Source organism: Chlamydotis macqueenii, chromosome 24 (assembly GCF_036417535.1).
Source record: "Chlamydotis macqueenii isolate bChlMac1 chromosome 24, bChlMac1.mat, whole genome shotgun sequence".
NCBI classification, from domain to species: Eukaryota; Metazoa; Chordata; class Aves; order Otidiformes; family Otididae; genus Chlamydotis; species Chlamydotis macqueenii.
Genome location: NC_141579.1, coordinates 827,627 through 844,651, shown reverse-complemented (window position 1 = coordinate 844,651; position 17,025 = coordinate 827,627). Strand labels below are relative to the sequence as shown.

Below are 17,025 nucleotides of genomic sequence, written 5' to 3'. Positions count from 1 at the left end.
TGGCTTAAGCCACGCTAAAAGGCGGAGGTTGAGATTCATAAAGTGGTCTGAGGGATTTTGCTGTCTACCTGCCCTTGATTTTCTGTCAAGGCGGGGAGGGGAATCTGCCTAAATTGCTTTTAAAATCACAAAGTCCAATTTCTGCCCCAGGGAGCTTGTAGTCAGGGTAGGAGAATTTCTTTTCTTTCAGTCTGTTTTCCTTTCTTTTCTTGGCAAATTTCTCATAGCAAGCTCGAGCCCATTGACGTACGCAAGGAGGTGCTCCCAGCTTCTGCAGAGCGTGGACTTTGTGACCCGCGTGGCCAGCAGCCAGGCGTGAGCCATCCGGCCGCACCGGCGGAAAGTGAAGCTTGGAGCTGGAAGTCTAAATGCTGCGTGGTCTGGAACGGCAGCAGCTATTTTCGGCTAACGTTAAAAGTCCTTTAGTTACTGCAGGCATTGATTCTTGGGGCCTGTAAAATGAGTCACAGCGTGACTTCTGCTTGTTTTTTCCGCGAGTAACCTAAGTTCAGTAGATGTGTCATGAGATATATTTGTTCGCTCTGATTTTATTGCCTGCCATCCCCAGCCTCCAGCCAGCAATTCAAAATTTCCTTACACTCTACCTCCCCTGTGGCTTGATGCATAATTCCCCATTGTGTTTCCGTGATGTGTCGAAGACGGGATGCAGATTTTTCTGGTTTTCCTTTTGGAAAGTCCTTGGGAGTGAGGTCTGTCCTGGGTTGAATGCTGTTGCACAGCTTGCAGCGTCTTTTCCCAGGTAAATTGTCAGCGGCGACGCTCGACGAGATGTAACGGGGTCTCACCAGAGCCCGGCTGCGTGGGGACCATCGTGGTTTTCCCTGGTCAACAGGTCCAAGCCTGGAGCTCCCAGCAGCCCCGCAGCCTTTAACAGGGACGGTAGCAATCTCGGAATAATCCAGTAAAACAATTATAGCCGGTCAAATTTGTCTTTGCAGGCATAGTGATTAGGGGAGAATAGGAAATTCATTAAAAAGCTAATTATAAAGCCCATGAATGTTGTTTTTGAATCTTTAAATGAATTTACTTTTGCTGAACGCCCCCGTTCTGATTTATTCGGCTCTGGTGCTGATGGTGGGTGGGGAAATTGAGGGGAACAAAGCAGCGGTCCCCGGCGCGGCGTGAGGCTGTGCTGCTTTCTGAGCAGATTATGCCATATATGATCGAAAAGACACAGGAACAGCTCTAAGCTGGCTGTAAGCCTGTTGTCTTCCAGCTTTTTCCATTATGAAACACAAAGGAAATTCAAGTTTTCTGCCTCCTGGAGCCTCACGCCACTCTAAACTGCAGCTAATCCTTTCGAACGAGCGTGCCGGCTGCCTTTGGAGCAGGTTTGCTCTGAGGTCCTGCTTCCTTGGGAGCTCCGAAGCACCGCCGGTAATCTGGGTGTTTAGGTGGCTGCTTCTAGACCACGTTGTGCTCGGCAGCCTTTAAACCCAGCGTCCACTGGTGAATGGTGGAAACCACCCAGGGAAAACCCGCCATGTTCCCATGCATAGCAAATGCGTTCATTAGCATCCAAGCGATTACGCGGACTGCCGGAATGACCTTGCCGTCGTTAGATACTACGTATGTTGTGACTTAAGTTTAAAGGGACGTGCATTACAGTGTAAAATCTAATTAGTGTTACCTCTACTAATTGCTCTGTATCGCTGAGGTACATAAAAATAAACGCATGGTTGATGCCAGGTACCATCAATGCTCAGGCTAGTGCCCCGTTTACTGGGCTAACGAGTGGCGGTAATTTAGTTGCCTTCGCTGGCACCTCGTTAACGCGTCTCTTGTCTGCCTGGATGCGAAGAAGGCTTTCGTGGAGTTGGGAGTTAAGTGGGCTGGCCCAACAGGAAAGGTGTCAGAAATCGTGTCCGTGATCAGGACGGTATCTCTCTGCAACGTATTTCTCTTTTTTTTTTTTTCCTACCACAACTCCAAGTAAAGGGGTGGATGGAGGTCTAACGTGGAGGAAAGCGATGGTGAACGTGTTAGGAACAGAACAGCAACCAGGAACAACTGTGGACGCAAGAGCTTCCTACTGGAGTTGGCTGGATGTACCTGGATTGCTGACTTCCGACCACACTTGCTCCTCAGCTTCGTGACACTTTTGTTCCCCAGCTGCCTTGGTTGGCTTTTTGGGGATTTTTGTGTGGTTTTTTTTGTTTGGTTTTTTTGGTTTGTTTGTTTTTTTTTTTTTTTCCCAAGAATCGGGTTAGGAAGAATTGAGCTGCTGATAATTAAAATGGAATCTTTGTTCAATGTGGTATCTAGTCCTAGGAAGCCATCATCAGAGCCAGACAGTGATATTTTGATATCCTAGTCTTCTTTTTTTTGATATCTGGAGGGAAGTTACAAAGCAGGGAAGGACAGCAGGCCTTGCAGTTTTATAATCGCTCTTTCTAATGTGTGGTATCGTGGGACGCCTCTTAGATGTCTCCACCGTGGCTTCTGTGTGCTTCAAACACGTGTGCCGTTAAACGTGGAAACCAGCTACTGAATTAATGAACGCGGCTTCAAAGGACCCTCCCCCCTTTCCCGAGCTGGAGATCTGAAGGCGATCTGGAAGTGGGTGACAGGCCTTTGAAAATTGTGCAGCGCAAACAATAAACCTCATTAAATAAAGTCGGCAAAAGCGGTACAGAAATCCGATGTGGAGAACGGACGCAGGGGGGACCGATGTTGGGCTTCCTTACCAGGTCCGAGGCCAAAAATACGCCTGTGCTGAATTGGTGGGAGCAGAGCAGAGCGCACCTGAGCGCCCATCGCTGTCGGGTTGTGGCGTTCCCTCTGAGGAGCTTTTGGATGCTGAAGTTGAGCAGGAGGAGCCTGGGAACGATGACGCCAATGAGTCTTGTGTTGCAGGCTGACTCCAGCGGTGCGTGGGCAGCTCCACCAGCTCACCTTCTCCTTCATGGTGGTGGTGTGGGGAGGTTTCTTTGTCAGCAGGGTGAAATCAGAGCCTTGGCAAGCTGCGCTCTCATTTACGCCTTGGCTTCGTGTCTGAATGTCTGGTAAAGTCTGGTCCAGCTCTGAGGTGAAGAGCACTCTGCTCCACCACCATCTGCATGGAAGACTAGTCCTCCGGTTGGGCTTGGTGCCGGCTCGGTCTCCTCGGCGCTTTGCCGGTCCTGAAATGAGGATTAATGAGTTCCTCCATCTGATACTTGTTTCAGATTTGCCATTTGGGTTCATTCTAAGCTAATTTTGTTCTCCGTGTCGCTGGCAATTTATGCAGCAAATGCAATTATTGGAGGTGAACGCCTGTCACAGCTGAAGGCTAGAAGTGCCACTTCCTTGGATGTGCGAGGAGCGGAGAGCTGGGGAATTGGGGCGGGAGGGAGGGAAAAAGAATATTAGAAAAATAATCTTTCCCCACAACGCTCTCAGAGCTGATACGCACACCTTCATAAAGAAGTAATTTAATTTTCCCAGTGCAGCACAAAAAGGAGATCTAATTACCCACTTCTAAATTGCTTTCTTAATTTTTCAAAACACGGCTTTTTGTTTGTGCTTTTCCCTGAGCCCTGCTCGGAGGCGGCGGTGGAGCTCACCTCCATCTGGGGGTCAGCGATAAAGCCACCTGGAAGCCCCCGTCCTCGCGATAGCAGGTGTCGGAGCTCCCAACGCGCCACGCGGGCCTTTTGTCCGGAGTAATGGTGCTTCTCCGCCAAAGACGTCCTCCACGCGATGGAGCAGAAGGCGGGGCCGCGCTGGTAACTGGGGAAGGAGCTTGGCTTGGAGATGGACGTCAACCATTATTTTCTGGAGGCTTGCAGGGGTTTCGCTGCCTCAAAGCTCTGCGCTTTTGCTGGTTTCTGTGTTTCTGAGCCTCGCTCAGAAGCGTTTGTACATCCTCGCGGCCTGTTTGTGCGCGTCGCTATCAAAGACCGTAATCCCCTGTAATGAAATTTCTGGCGTCTCCTGGAGGTTCCCGCAGGCGCTGCCTTTTAGGCTGTTTATTTACCTTGTACCTGGACGATACTTTCCGCCGAGTCCCCGAAGGCCCCGCTTCTGCAGGAGGCTCTTGTAAAAATCATCAGCTGGCGTTAGAGCGCAGAGAAGTGTTTGGGAAAAAAAAACCAACCACCTTGGTTTTGATCATATTGCGGAGCGCCCCGCTCCGAGTGTTTTTCACATGGATCTCCCTGAAGTTCAGCTGCCGGGCTGCCTTCTGAGTTTAAAATGCTGTGCACACACTTCTGTAATATTTATGGGGTAAGCGCTAAGCTGTGCTTCAGTCATGATCATGAGTTTCTGAAAAACAGGTTTCAGGTGTTGGAGTTAACATGACACCTTCAATTATTTACTGGTAACTGGTTTCAAACCTCTGGCTGCGATTTGTCGACGTTAAAGTATCCGGAGGCTCCCAAAACGGTTCGGACGCACGTTGTCCACGCGTTGAACTGTTCTTGGGTTCTCTCCCGTGTTAAACCCTCCCTCCGTGTGTTCCCCTGCCTCCTTGGGACCGGGCAGTAGGTTTTGCAGAGAAAACCACAGGGATGTTTGGTTTTTTATTTTTAATTCCCTATTTGTTTCACTGATGTGCTTTAAATATTTTTTTTTAAACCTCATTTTTTCTTTTTTTTTTCACCCCCACACTTTAAGGGCCACAGCTGCGCAGCTCTGGTCCCCGCCGTCCCCAGCCGGCCGCGTGCGGGTCAAGGACTCCGTGGGCCCGCGCCGTCGGCTGCTGGTGAAGCTCTCCCGCGGAGCCTGCCTGTTCAATAACGTTCTAATTAACTACTGCAAACTTCAGAGGAGCCAGCTAACTGTAATTGAGAGATCAGCAGAGGCTGCAACGAAGTTAGATGTGCATACTAATTACTGAATTATCCAGCACCTGCTTCGGAGAGCAGCACCGCCATGGAAATACGTTGTGTGGTGTGAGGCCCTCGCTGAAGGGCCTGCGCGCGAGACGAAGCGCCCCGTCAGATGGATCTCGGATCCCTTTCAGCGTCTGCAGCATCTTCGAGGCGGCTGGGAGGCCTCGTTCCACAAATCTCCATCCTTTATTTTCAGCCCGGGTATTGAGGCTGTGGTGTTGCAGGCTCAGCCTGCGAGGAGCCAATTAAGCGGTATTCCGAACGTTAAATCAGAGGCTCCCGAGGTGGTGGTGAAGATGATGATGATGACATACTTCACAAGGCCCCGGTGAATTCTTCTGGCACTGCAAGCTTCATGTCAGTGTCCAAATGACACTCAGTTTGCAGCCAGCTCCCAGAGCCTCTTGGAAGAGGCGGGGAAAAGTATTACCGAAAAAAAAAAAAAAAAAAAAATTCACTTTTCAGCTGCTAGAGTGACAAATATGGAGGTTAAATATCCCAGGCACTGGGGCAGTGGTCTACCGACGGGCTGTGCCAGTCATCCTTGGCACGGGGAGGAGACACAAGTGAGGGAAGAAAAACAGCTGCCTTGTTTTTTTTCTTCTTATTCCATTCCGTTTGGTTTTTTTTTTTTTTTTTTAAATACTATCTTAGGTGTGATTTCCACATCATCAGCTCAATCAGCCGTCACCAGCAGCCCTCTGAAGGCAATAATTTTCTGCTAAGCAATTTTGTCACCGTGCTGGAAGGAAAATGAAACCAATGTTTCGGTGCTTTGTCCGACCTGGAGTCGGCACGTGGCAGTTTCCCGTCTGCCCCCCAACAAGTGGTTCTTCACTTTTTCCCCCTGCTGACAATTAAGTCACTTACTGTGGAAAATACTTGAGCTTTGCCATTTCTTCCCTTTTTTCTTTCTGAGCATCACAGGGCTCACTGGCTGGTTAACGTTTTCCAGCAGTGTTTAGGTTTGTTCCAGAGCTGATTGCGTGCTTTGCTGTTGACGACCAACGATTCCAGCCCTGCTGAAAGGCAGGAGCTCTTGTGAAGCCTCCTGCTCTCGAAACAATGCTGTCAGTCATCGTTGTGATGCACGAAGCCTCGAAACCCCAAACTCTTGAACGCGTTTGAGCCGAAGCCAGGTAGGTGAGCGGGTTGGCAGGGTGGATCTTTTTCGAGCTCAGCTGCGTGTTTGCAGAGCAAATAACCTCTTCGTTGGAGGCTCGTCCTGTACAAGATGCTGTTGACCTCTTGCAGAGACAGAGACGACTTGCCCATTGCTGGGCAAGTCCTAACGACTCTCTAATCAATCGGCCTCGCGTGGGTGCACGCAAGGCATCTTGTGTTCAGGAGGAGGGGGTGGTTAGACATTCCTCTCTCGTTCCTCTTCTCAGGAGCTAACCTGGGACTATTGACTGCTTGTGATGCTAAACTTCCCGAACGCCGGCCTCAGCCTGCTGCTTACTTTGAAAATCTTTTTGTAACCGCGGTTGCCAAGCAACTGCCAGCTGTATTTCTGAGATGCCTACTGCCTTCAAGATGTTGGGACCCAAACGCTGCCGTTGCGCTCCCCAAGATTACCGCTCTCCCCGGGCAGCGGGCTTTGTGCAGGCCAGGTAGCGTTCTTCCGGCTTTGTCCTTGGCTCCGCTGGCTTTGTTAGCGCGCTTTCACGAAGCGCCCTGCCCGCTTACCCTGGTTAGGCTCCAACGGGGTGCCTGGCTCTCCCTGTACGTCTGTCCAACACGTGCTTTGACACCTGACGCCGTGTTGAGTACGTGAGCTGGAAATCCAGGTGTTGCCCGCTGTAACCAGCAAAAGCATTCCTGTTGTGCTGTATTTTTTTTGTTCTTAGAAAAAGTGTCTTTGGGTGTGTTGAGTCTTGGAGCTGGTGCCCGGATGATGCAGCGGTTGGGGTGCGGCATGCTGTGGGCTCTTTGGCCGGGCGCCGCTCCTCGCACAGGGAAGCAGCTGCTGCAGGTTGTTTTTCCAGCAGCGGAATCCTGATAGCATCCCTCATGGTCTGCGCAGGATGAGAGGGCCGAGGGGAAATTAGAAGCCCATCAAACTTTGCCTGCAGAAGTGCTTATTATCAGAGTCCCTCCGTACATGGCTACGCATGGTTTATTTCATTTTAGCGCCAGCCTATTCCATTTGGGTTAATAAAAGAAATATCCCTTCTATTAGGTGCGTTACCGCGACGAAGCACGAGGGAGAGGGAAGCTGCGTGGTCGTCAGCCGCCCCAGTATCGGGCTGTCAGCCGCGCCGTCAAGCCTTCCTGCTTATTTGCAATTTTATTTTCAGCTGTGATTGACATCTGGAGGCTCTGACATCCCCGGCACAAACATACAGCCTGTTATTATGCTTGCATTAACATTTTGATAAACACACAGTGCAGCATTGAAAAAGTAATTACATGTCATCACATCTCTGCCTCATCAAAGAAAACTTTGCTGCGTAATTGCTCCGAGATTTACCCAGGTACAATGCGCTGCTTCCAGTAAAGGCTCCTTCCTGTTGAAGAGTTTACATTTACCTTTTAAGATGCACAATATCTTTTCCCCGTGGGGCTTTCTTGGGCTAAAATAAACTCGGCGATATAATTTAGCTTTCCATAAATACGCTGGGATATTAGAGTGCAGTGCTCTTTGCATAATAGTTATTTAATACTTGATGTAAATACGCTGTGCGTTATATGGGCTAAGCTCCCAAGGTAAGTTCTTGACGACTGGGAGACACGGCGCATTGTTACACTGGTTTCTGCGTTAGCAGAAGGGCCCTTTTGCACTTATTTATATCAGTGCTTCTCCCAATGACATCTAATTTTACAATAAAGTGAGCCTAGCTGAAGCGCCTCGCCATAGATTCTAAAATATTGGCTATTTCCTCGCTTGTAAAGGGCTTTTCTGATGTGTCTCTGAAAGAGGCATTATATGGAAGAATACAAATAATTCCAGGGTTTTTTTGGTTTTTTTTTTCTTTTCCCCTTTCCCTCAGAGCTGGGTAAGGAAAAGAAAAACTCATTGGTGCTTGGTCAATAAATCTTGCAAGATAGAAGCTGAAAGACCTGAATGAAAGGTAAAAGGAAAAAAGCGTGTGACGATGGAGCGGGTGAAAGTGGGCAATCAGAGAATTGCTAGCCGTGGAACGTTTTCTGGTTATTTTATTTAAGATGCTACGTGCTGGCCAAGTTGGATCGCTCCTTGCTGGGTAGACTGGAAAGCAGTGCAAGCGTGTTTCTGCTGCTGGCTGGTGGATTTTATTCCCTTTGCTCACCTGGTGCTCGGATGGGCTCCAGGATTACCAGTTTTAAGTTGTGTCTCCAGTTCTGGTGGGGTAACGTGCTTACCCCGATAGCTCCTACCAGCGAGCGGTGTGTGCGGTATTTTATCTACGCGGTTTAGTTCTTACTTTGCAAGGTTTCTTTGTTACCTCTGGCTTGCTGGAGATGTGGGGGCTCATGCATCGCGACGCGGTTGGTCTAATGCCTCTTCTGGAGAGCAGAGTAATTTGCAAGGTTGGTCATGAGAGGAGCTTTATGAGCAAATTATTTGAGATGCCTTTTCTCTCTCCTTTTAGCAGTGAGGAGCAGCCTTAACAGTCATTTCTTCGCATCTTAGAATCATGGAATGGTTAGGGTTGGAAGGGACCTTTAAAGGACATCTAGTCCAACCCGCCTGCAAGGATCTTCTGTCCTCCTTCTTTCGTCAGGGCTCCTGTTTCCAAAGGAAAATGTCCTTCCTTCCGCTGGATCCACGTTTTCTCTCCTTTCTTCTGGAGATGTAAGGGTGATGGTGTGTAAAGCCTTTCCTCCTTGGCTAGCCTGTCCCCAAGTGGCTCTGAGCTCGTCAACCTTACAGCTGCCACCACCTGGGCACGTTGGCTTTTCCCAAAAACCAAATCCCATTTTTTCCCCTTGGGACCGGTGCACGCTCTAACAGAGGTGCCTCACCGTGCTGAAGCACACCAGCCCCTCCTGGGGTTGAGATCCCCCAAAAAACTGCCCTCTGGGAGGAGCCTTCCTCCAGGAGATGCCAGCCAGAGGTGCGTGGTGTCCTGCTCACCAGCAGCTTGTTGCGTGCTGCCACGCGCGTTGGCCGAGGAGATCGGCACCGCTGACCTTGTTGGGCGGATGACTTTATAATAGGAAGCATTAAAGCTGAACAGAACGGCGCGCGTTTCCAAGTGTGTTTAATGGTTCGATAATGCGATGTTAGTGTCTATTAATCCCCTAAGGAGATTGGTATTAGCTCAGCTTTAGCACTAGACTGAATAAATTTGCTAACAGGATGCACCCGGGCTGGCGCCTGCAACATCTGTATCCACATCTGTATTATGATTATAGGCTCGTGGCCTATATACAGCATCTATGAAATCAGAGCTGGTGTTACGCCTTCCGCGCGGCAGGGGAAGGTTAATTCCCTCCACTTAGAATCACAGAGTGGTTTGGGTTAGAAGGGACCTTCAAAGGCCACCCAGCCCAACCCCCCTGCCAGGAGCAGGGACATCTCCAACCACATCAGGTTGCTCAGAGCCCCGTCCAACCTGGCCTGGAACGTTTCCAGGGATGGGGCATCCACCGCTTCTCTGGGCAGCCTGGGACAGTGCTCCACCACCCTCAGCGTAAAAAATTTTCCTACTATCTGATCTGAATCTGCCTCTCTCTATTTTGAAACCATCACCCCTCATCCTGTCACACCAGGCCCTGCTGAAGAGTCTCTCCCCACCTTTCCTGCAGCCCCCTTTGGGCACTGGGAGCCGCTCTCAGGTCTCCCCGGAGCCTCCTCTTCTCCAGGCTGAACAGCCCCAGCTCTCTCAGCCTGGCCTCACAGCAGAGCTGCTCCAGCCCTCTCAGCATCTGCGTGGCCTCCTCTGGACCCTCTCCAACAGCTCCACGTCCTTCTGATGTTGGGGGCTCCAGAACTGGACGCAGCGCTGCAGGGGGGTCTCACCAGAGCGGAGCAGAGGGGCAGAATCCCCTCCCTCGACCTGCTGCCCACGCTGCTGGGGGTGCAGCCCAGGATGCGGTTGGCCTTCTGGGCCGCGAGAGCACACTGTTGGCTCACGTTGAGCTTCTCATCCACCAGCACCCCCAAGTCCTTCTCCTCAGGGCTGGATGCCAACCACAGCCAGAAAGTCTGGAGGAGCAACCCTGGGACTCTGCATTGCCACAGGGAGGTCCCGTGCACCGTCTCTCCCGGTTTATTGCATCGCTTACCCCAAGGAAGCTACTGCAAGTGGCTCGCGGTTCCTATTCATCTTCTCAGCCCTTACCCGTTTACTTTCATGACATTTACATTTAAATGTGTGTTTCTGTAGAAGCTTTACAGGAAATCAACGTTGGACTGGGAAGAAAAGTTTAAAATGCATTTTTCATGCTCTTTCATACTCTATTGATTTTGTTTTTCTCATTTTTTCCTATAAAGAGAAGGTTTTCTAATACATTTTTCAGAAATAAAGGAGTCAGCAGTTCTAACCTCCTAAAGCAATAGTTATTCACCTAGATTATAAACAGAACTGGGGAGGGAGGGCTATTTATATCAATTTCCTCTTTCAATAAAATGAATATTGGGAAAAAGCAGGCGGCTCACAGAGCGTGGTTCCGAATTTCTCCCTCCCCTGGATTGCCAATGACGAGCAACGCGCTTTGCTTTTTCCAGGCGTGAGGCGAGCAGGGAGCTGGGAGAGGCTTCCCGCTTCCCAGTGCGAGCACCTTGCAGGCAAAAATCAGTTTTCTCTTGTCACGAGGCAGGACTTTCTTGGTAAGCTGCGGTTTGACACGGTTGACATCCAGAACTCCCGTTCGCAGTTTGAAATGGCTGTTTTCAAATGCTGTTTGTGTTGGTGCTTTTGAAGAAGGGAAGGGGGGGAGAAAAAAAAGTCATGCAACATGTCAAAATTATTGAGAAGAATTGCTGTCACTGACTTGATTGTCTAATCTTCCAGGTTTTTTTTTTTTCCAGTTAGGGACTATTTCTGAAATATTGATAGGGTTGGGGGTTTTTTTCCATGTTTGTGAGCATGATTATTTCCGACGCCTCCACAAAACTCACAGAACCTCTCCCCAGCTGTGTGTTGATGCAGACAGCCATGCGTCTTGGTTAAGCTGCTAGAGCTGGCGAGAAGCTGCCAACGAGAGTCAATAACATGCCCTTTCGTATGAAATCTGCCTTCTCGGTTTGGTGGAAAACAAATGGGACCACGTACACTAAATGACAAACATTGGCTCGGAGGCTCAGCTCGTTCGTTCGTTTGTTTGGCTCAGCAGAGTGGGAGCCAAATGGCTGTCAGGTCCGGGTCGGACACGGGCCGACCGTCTTGCTCTTACGCTCCCACCTCAGGCGCTTGCAGCTGCAGAGGTTTGGGCAAACAGCACAGATTTTGAATTAAAATCTCTTATTTTGTGTTTTTTTTTCTTATTTCCCTACTGCTGCTGCTATTATCATTATTAATGATATTAATTATTATTGATAAAATATTGGTAGTATTATTATTTTTGCTTGCTATATGCCTTTTGGAATGTCAGCCCTCTTCTTTGCTCTGAATCTCCCTATTTATTGCAGATCAACTCTGCCTTGCCGGCTTCTTGCTTAGGGTTATTTCCTCCTCCCCCACTTTTCTGGACCAAAATGTCCTTGCCGGCTGCAAGAACCTCCCCCGTTTTATTTATCCTTGCTCTTTGTAATCTCCTACAACGTCGCTTCATCAACCCGCTGGCGCTGGGCTGGATCTGGACTGGGAGACACCAGAGAATTACAGCGGCGGGGTGTTGAAAGGCTTTGCTCCGGGAGAGCCGCCCTCGTCGTGCCGGGACAGGACAAGCAGCCGTACACAAACACGGGGTGAGGGACGTGGAGTTGCGCCGTGGGGATATCGCTTTCCTGCGTCCCACCGGATTCATTAATAGCAACATTAGGTTATGATGTTTTCCCCTTGTATTATCCTACAGATCACTTTTATTACGTAGATACAAACCCTTTGATATTGTAATTGTGAAGTACACGTTATGAAGACAAATGTGTTTGGCTTAATGAGAATGGATTGCCATAAAAGCTGAAATAGAGGAAGAATTTATTTTTTTTTTTAGCGTTAACCCTCATAGAAAGCACTGTCAGGCTGGGCAGGCCCGCAGATGCAAGGAGTGTTTTTAGTCTGTTAACACAGCATTGACTTCTAGAGCGTCGTAGTTATCTGATGAAAAAGAAAAAAGCCCCCTCGGATACGTGTAGGGCTGAGGAAGTCGGTGAAAGGGTGGAGCTGGACCCGTCCCGCTGACCTGCTGCGTCAAGGACAGGACCTGGGGTTCCAAAACGTGCAAGGCCTCGTCCCCTGGCCAGCTGCGGAGAGAGGGCCGGGGCTCTCGGTGCGCTTTTCTCTCCCTCCGCTCCTGAATTTCCTAGAGAAGAGCTGTTTGCGCGGAGGCAGCAGGCGTGCGCGAATGCACGCGTCCGGCCGCGGGCGCGCCTCCCCGAGCGCGCGTCTCCGTGCCGCTCTCTGCTAACCCGCGGCTGCCAAGGGAGACAACTGGGTGATGCCAGCCCCGGGATGCGCTGGCGAGCTGGCAGATGGAAGGAGCCCTCTCCCCATCTGACGCGAGCACGGATTTAATCAGCTCGCACTTTCCTGTTCCACCTGGCGCAGGCGCTGGGAAATGTATCTTGATTTGCGTCCTCCCGGCTCTCCCCGTGGACTCTTGACATCTTTGTTTTTTTGCGACTTAACAGCGGCAATTGCAAGCAAGCGCTTTGCCACCTGCCGCGGGGACGAGCCCGCTCCCTCCCTGGCTGTTGTGAAGCGCTTTGTGTGTCGGGAATGGGGATAAATTGGGACACAAACGGAGCTGGTCCGGTGCTGGGGCTGCTGGCGCTTTATGTTGGGTGCCCGGTTTGTTTCCGCACTCCCCGTCTTCCTTCCCAGCTTCAGAGGAACATTTAGGCTCAACTTTTCTTCTTGATGTTGGTGAAAGTAGGGCTGTTTCGTGCTTGTAGGTGTTGCTGTTGCTCACGAGTTTCTTAATTTTTAATGTCTTGTGTTCTTGAAACCCACCCCTTGGAACTGATTGCTGAATGTAAATCTGTTTTCAGTAAGAGAACGGAAGCAAAAAAAAAAAAAAAAAAACCAAAAAGAAAAACCCAGATGCCCTCAAGCACTGTATTAAAGCTTAAAAAGAATTTTTTTTTTTTCCCTTTGAGATGAGAAAATGAATGAAAGCCCCAGCAAAGGAGTTTTGTCGCATGGGAAGAAAGAGGCTCCTGCCAAGCTGCTGGCTGCTTTCTTGGACGGATCTCACCAGGGTTGTGTGAGGGGGAAGTGTCTGGGGTGTGAATGGAGAAACTGGGGCTCAACAGCCAGTTGGTCGAGGAGGAGAGAAGCCAAGCCCCGTGTGCTGTGCCTGGTGGCCTTTACACATGCTGTCGTCCTGTTGGAAAGTAGATTGGGCTAGTTTGTTGCCTGTATTGAATAAAATGCTAAAAAAAAAAAAAAATCCACGTGAAAAGCAAGGAGGAGGAAAAAGTCACTGCCTGCGACACGTGAGGTGTTTGTGCGTCCCAGCAGAGCTGTCAGGGTTAAATCCTGAACACAACCGTTGGAGGTGAGTAAATTGAGAAGTGAAGAGTATTTTATTAGTATTCTGGTATCGATTTCTTAATGGCTTTTCTTCCTGGAAACCAGGAAAATATTTACTCTGCTTGGAAGTTGCTTGCGGCAGCGGGGCTCTGGTGAGCGATGACATGAAGGGCGTCCCGCTCCGTGCCCGAGCTCCAGCCTGCCGCCGGAGAGGAGATACCCAAAGAACTCTACGGAAACTTCCGTGAGGATAAATTCAGTTTCCGTCCTCTGCACGCTCTTTCTCACATTTCTATTATTTTAAGCTTTCAGTGCAGCGAGGGAAGAAGAAGAAAAAGAAAATCACTTTCCACCTGCCAGTGATTACATAAAACACATCACTGCTGCAAGGTGAGGTGCGGAATCTGGGATAATAAGGAAACCCTGCGAGGAGGCTCTTGGGTTCGCTTTGCCTGCCCGCCGTCGGAGCAAAGCCGTACGTTAGGTATCGGTCCGTTCGCTCTCGGGTGACACAGCCAGCAACCCAGCTGCTGGAAAGCGAAATACCTTGTTTGCTCTCCTCTTGACTTCTCATTCTTTTCTCTCTCTCCACTGAGTTTTTTTCCGGGACTGCGTTATATGAATATCCTTGGCTTAATTTGCATTGCATTAGAGTAAAACATTTTAAATTTCTTCGCAGCAGAAGTAAATCTGACAGACTTTATGAAGCCATTATACCTGCAGGTATTTTATACTTTTAAAATACATTCTTGTCAAGCCATCTTAATTATATTATTATATGTACTTTTGAACTCGGATCCACTCTCGGGTGATATATTAGGCTTCTGACGGCGCAGTCCTAAAAAGCCACAATTTATATCAAAGCTCCGTGGCTGAACAAAGATGTGTCTATTACGGATTCCGGGGAATTTATTAATTTACTGTTTTGGAACACTTACTCATTGACAAAGCTTGCTGACTTTAAATTTCAAGCGGGCGATTATGATGTGCAACATTTACGTGGCCTTGAGGGCTGTTGGGATTGCGGATATCGGAGAGCAGCCGTTGGCAGCGAGCGCCGTAGGCTTTCCTTGGCTGGTACCCGAGGTCACAGTTTACAGCATTATCTCATTCCTGCACGCGTGTCTGCGTTACCGTCCGCTGAGGGTCATCGCCAGCGCTCGTGAGAGGTCCTGCTCCGCCAAAAATGTCCTCAGCAAGTGCTCAAGCAAAGCCGTTCAGTGCTCAAAATCAACGTTAAGTGCCTTGCTGAATCACAAACCTCGTTTGCAAGAGTAATTTTGCTCACAAGTCTGTCCCGTTGGCTGGAGTTATTTATTTGGGTGTACCAAAGGTTGGGCGTCAGGAGGGGACACGGAGCTGCCCAGGGAGTTGGTAATCCCCATTACCATGGGCAGAGACCTGGCTCTTCCTGGGCCTTGGTTTTATCACGGCTGTTAGTCGTAAATAATTCTCAATCGTGATCCTGCGGAGGAGGTGGCCCATCACTCTGAACTTCACGAACGGTCTTGCTGAAGGGAAGCCTTTGGGCTCCTCTCCATCCTTGCTCTTCAGACTCTTTGCTGACTCCACGCTAAGGCCAAGGTCTTTTTCCTCCTCTTTAACAGCGAGCGATGGGTGGATCAGCAGCAGTTCATATGCTCGTTAAATTGCCATCAACTTTTCTGGCTGCTCCGCTCTGATAGACAGGAGGTTGTTCGTTAAACTGGCAGCACGGTGAGGGAAGCATCTGCCCCCCTCATCACGTTGGCACGCGAGGATCTCGGCGGCTCCAGAAGAGCCGGGGCTGGAGATGCAGTGAGCCAGGAGTGGGGTTTTTTTTGGGTTTTTTCCATGAAACAGCAACTGTTTTCGTCCCACCTCCCCTCAGAGTAAGAAGGCGAAGAGAAGAGGAGGAGAACGGTGTTAGACTTTCTGCTCTCAGATAGAAATTGCTGAAATCCATTCAGAAAGTTTAATTGCTGCGAGTAAAACTTGTAAACACCGCTGTGGCATAAAGCACAGGCGAGCAGACAATTTTCTCCTCAGCCTCCGATAACTCAAATGATTTTTTTCTGTTGCTATTCCTTGTTATTGTTTTAAAGGTTTGGAATAGCACTGTGGTTGGTTTTTTGGTTTTTTTTTTGTTTTTTTTTAATTTCTTCTCCAAACCCTGCCCTTCTCTCCAAACCCGTGTTCAGCCAGGCTCGTTGAACGCGTCTTGGTGTTGTCAGAAAAATCAGTTTGACTGCTTCATCTTGTAAAACTTTCAAAGCTAAAAATTAACTGACATTTCCAAGTGAAATGTCATTTTGCTCCAAATAAATAAATAAATCAAATGTTTTGACATTTTTAAAGCACTTTTCCCTTGCAAAAGGGGAAGAAGTTCTCTAAATGAAAATTGTGTCAAAACTGACTCTTTTTTTTTATTATTTTTTCTCAGAGAAATTTTGACTTGTATGGATTTCTTTCTGTGAGCAGAACTGCAGTGGCTTGCCCGTGAGGTCTGGCCGGCCCCGAGAGCGGGCGCTGGGGGATCCAGCCGCCGTGCCGAGGCACCGCACAAAGTCTGCGCCGGTCAACGCTACTGAATGGTTATGCATGCTGGCTGTGTACACATATATATATATATATTTTTTTTTTAAATCTCTGATTTGTGCTGGCTTGGCTGCTCCTTTGGAGCCTGGAGACAAATTTGCGAAGCGGCTGAGCAGCGCCGTGATTTCCTGCGCTGGCCAGGGCCACGCAGCACCCCGGGAAGCATCTCTGCTCTTCTGCTGGGCTGTAGGGACCTGGAGACGCCCGATGTTTGGGTCGCCTTTGGAAACGGCTGCTCTTCCCCCTCGTTTTGGTTTCTCTTGCTGTTGAGATGAGGATGAAGAACAGTATCTGAGTTAAAAGCTGGTCTCAACTCCGGCTTGCCAAATTTTCACCCCAGGAGCGGTGCTGGGATGCACGTGAGGGAGTTTAGCTTGTGTTCACCCAGTCCCGCTGGCTTGAAGACGACCCACTGACAGAGCCGCGCATGACTTTATTTTTTTAATTATACTTTTTACATCAATTGATGTGCTACCTGCCTTCAGTGGGAGTGGCACGCCTTGCTGAGCAAAGCAGATCTCTTGGTACCCATGCTTGGGTCGGTCAGACCTTTCAGATACAACCGGTGGTTTCACCCCCCGTTTTCCCTGCTGATGAGGTTTCTGGAGAGGATTTTAAAGTCAAGTCCTTTTTCCCTCTGGTGTTTTGTTTGGTTTTTTTTTTTTTTGTTGTCATAGGTTTTTTTTTCTGCGAGGCCATGTAGTTCCCATGCCTGTAACGCCTCGCCTTGTGCCTTTCTGGGCTGTTCTGTTCCTCCAGCGCAGAGAGCGATGGGACGGCATCAGCAGCCTTTGCAGGTGCCAAAAGCCGCCGCAAAGCAGAGAGGAGCCACGAGTGACCACGACGGGGAAGAGCAGTAGTCACATATTTAAATTACAGATGGGGGGATTTAGTTTAAGCATCTGGAAAATCGTTTTCTCAGGGAGGAGAGTGAAGCCCTGGGACAGATTACGTGGGGAGGATGTTAAACCCCCCGTCCCTGGAGGGTTTTAGGGCAGCTTAGACACATATCAGCTGTGTTTATTGGAGGCGCGGTTCCCCTGGTC

At 49.3% G+C, this 17,025-nt stretch overlaps 1 protein-coding gene across 4 annotated transcripts in view; it reads left to right on the top strand.

Annotated features, from left to right (window-relative positions):
• The window catches only part of KIRREL3 (kirre like nephrin family adhesion molecule 3), a 282,072-nt gene that overhangs the window by 51,923 nt on the left and 213,124 nt on the right, over window positions 1-17,025 (top strand). The window contains exon 1 of one of the 4 annotated variants that reach the window (XM_086766286.1): window positions 13,384-13,427. The exons of the other annotated variants lie outside the window; for them this stretch is intronic. The gene's annotated coding sequence lies outside the window, so the exon portion shown is untranslated. Of the gene's footprint in view, window positions 1-13,383; window positions 13,428-17,025 lie in introns of those variants that run through there. 4 annotated transcript variants of the gene reach the window in all.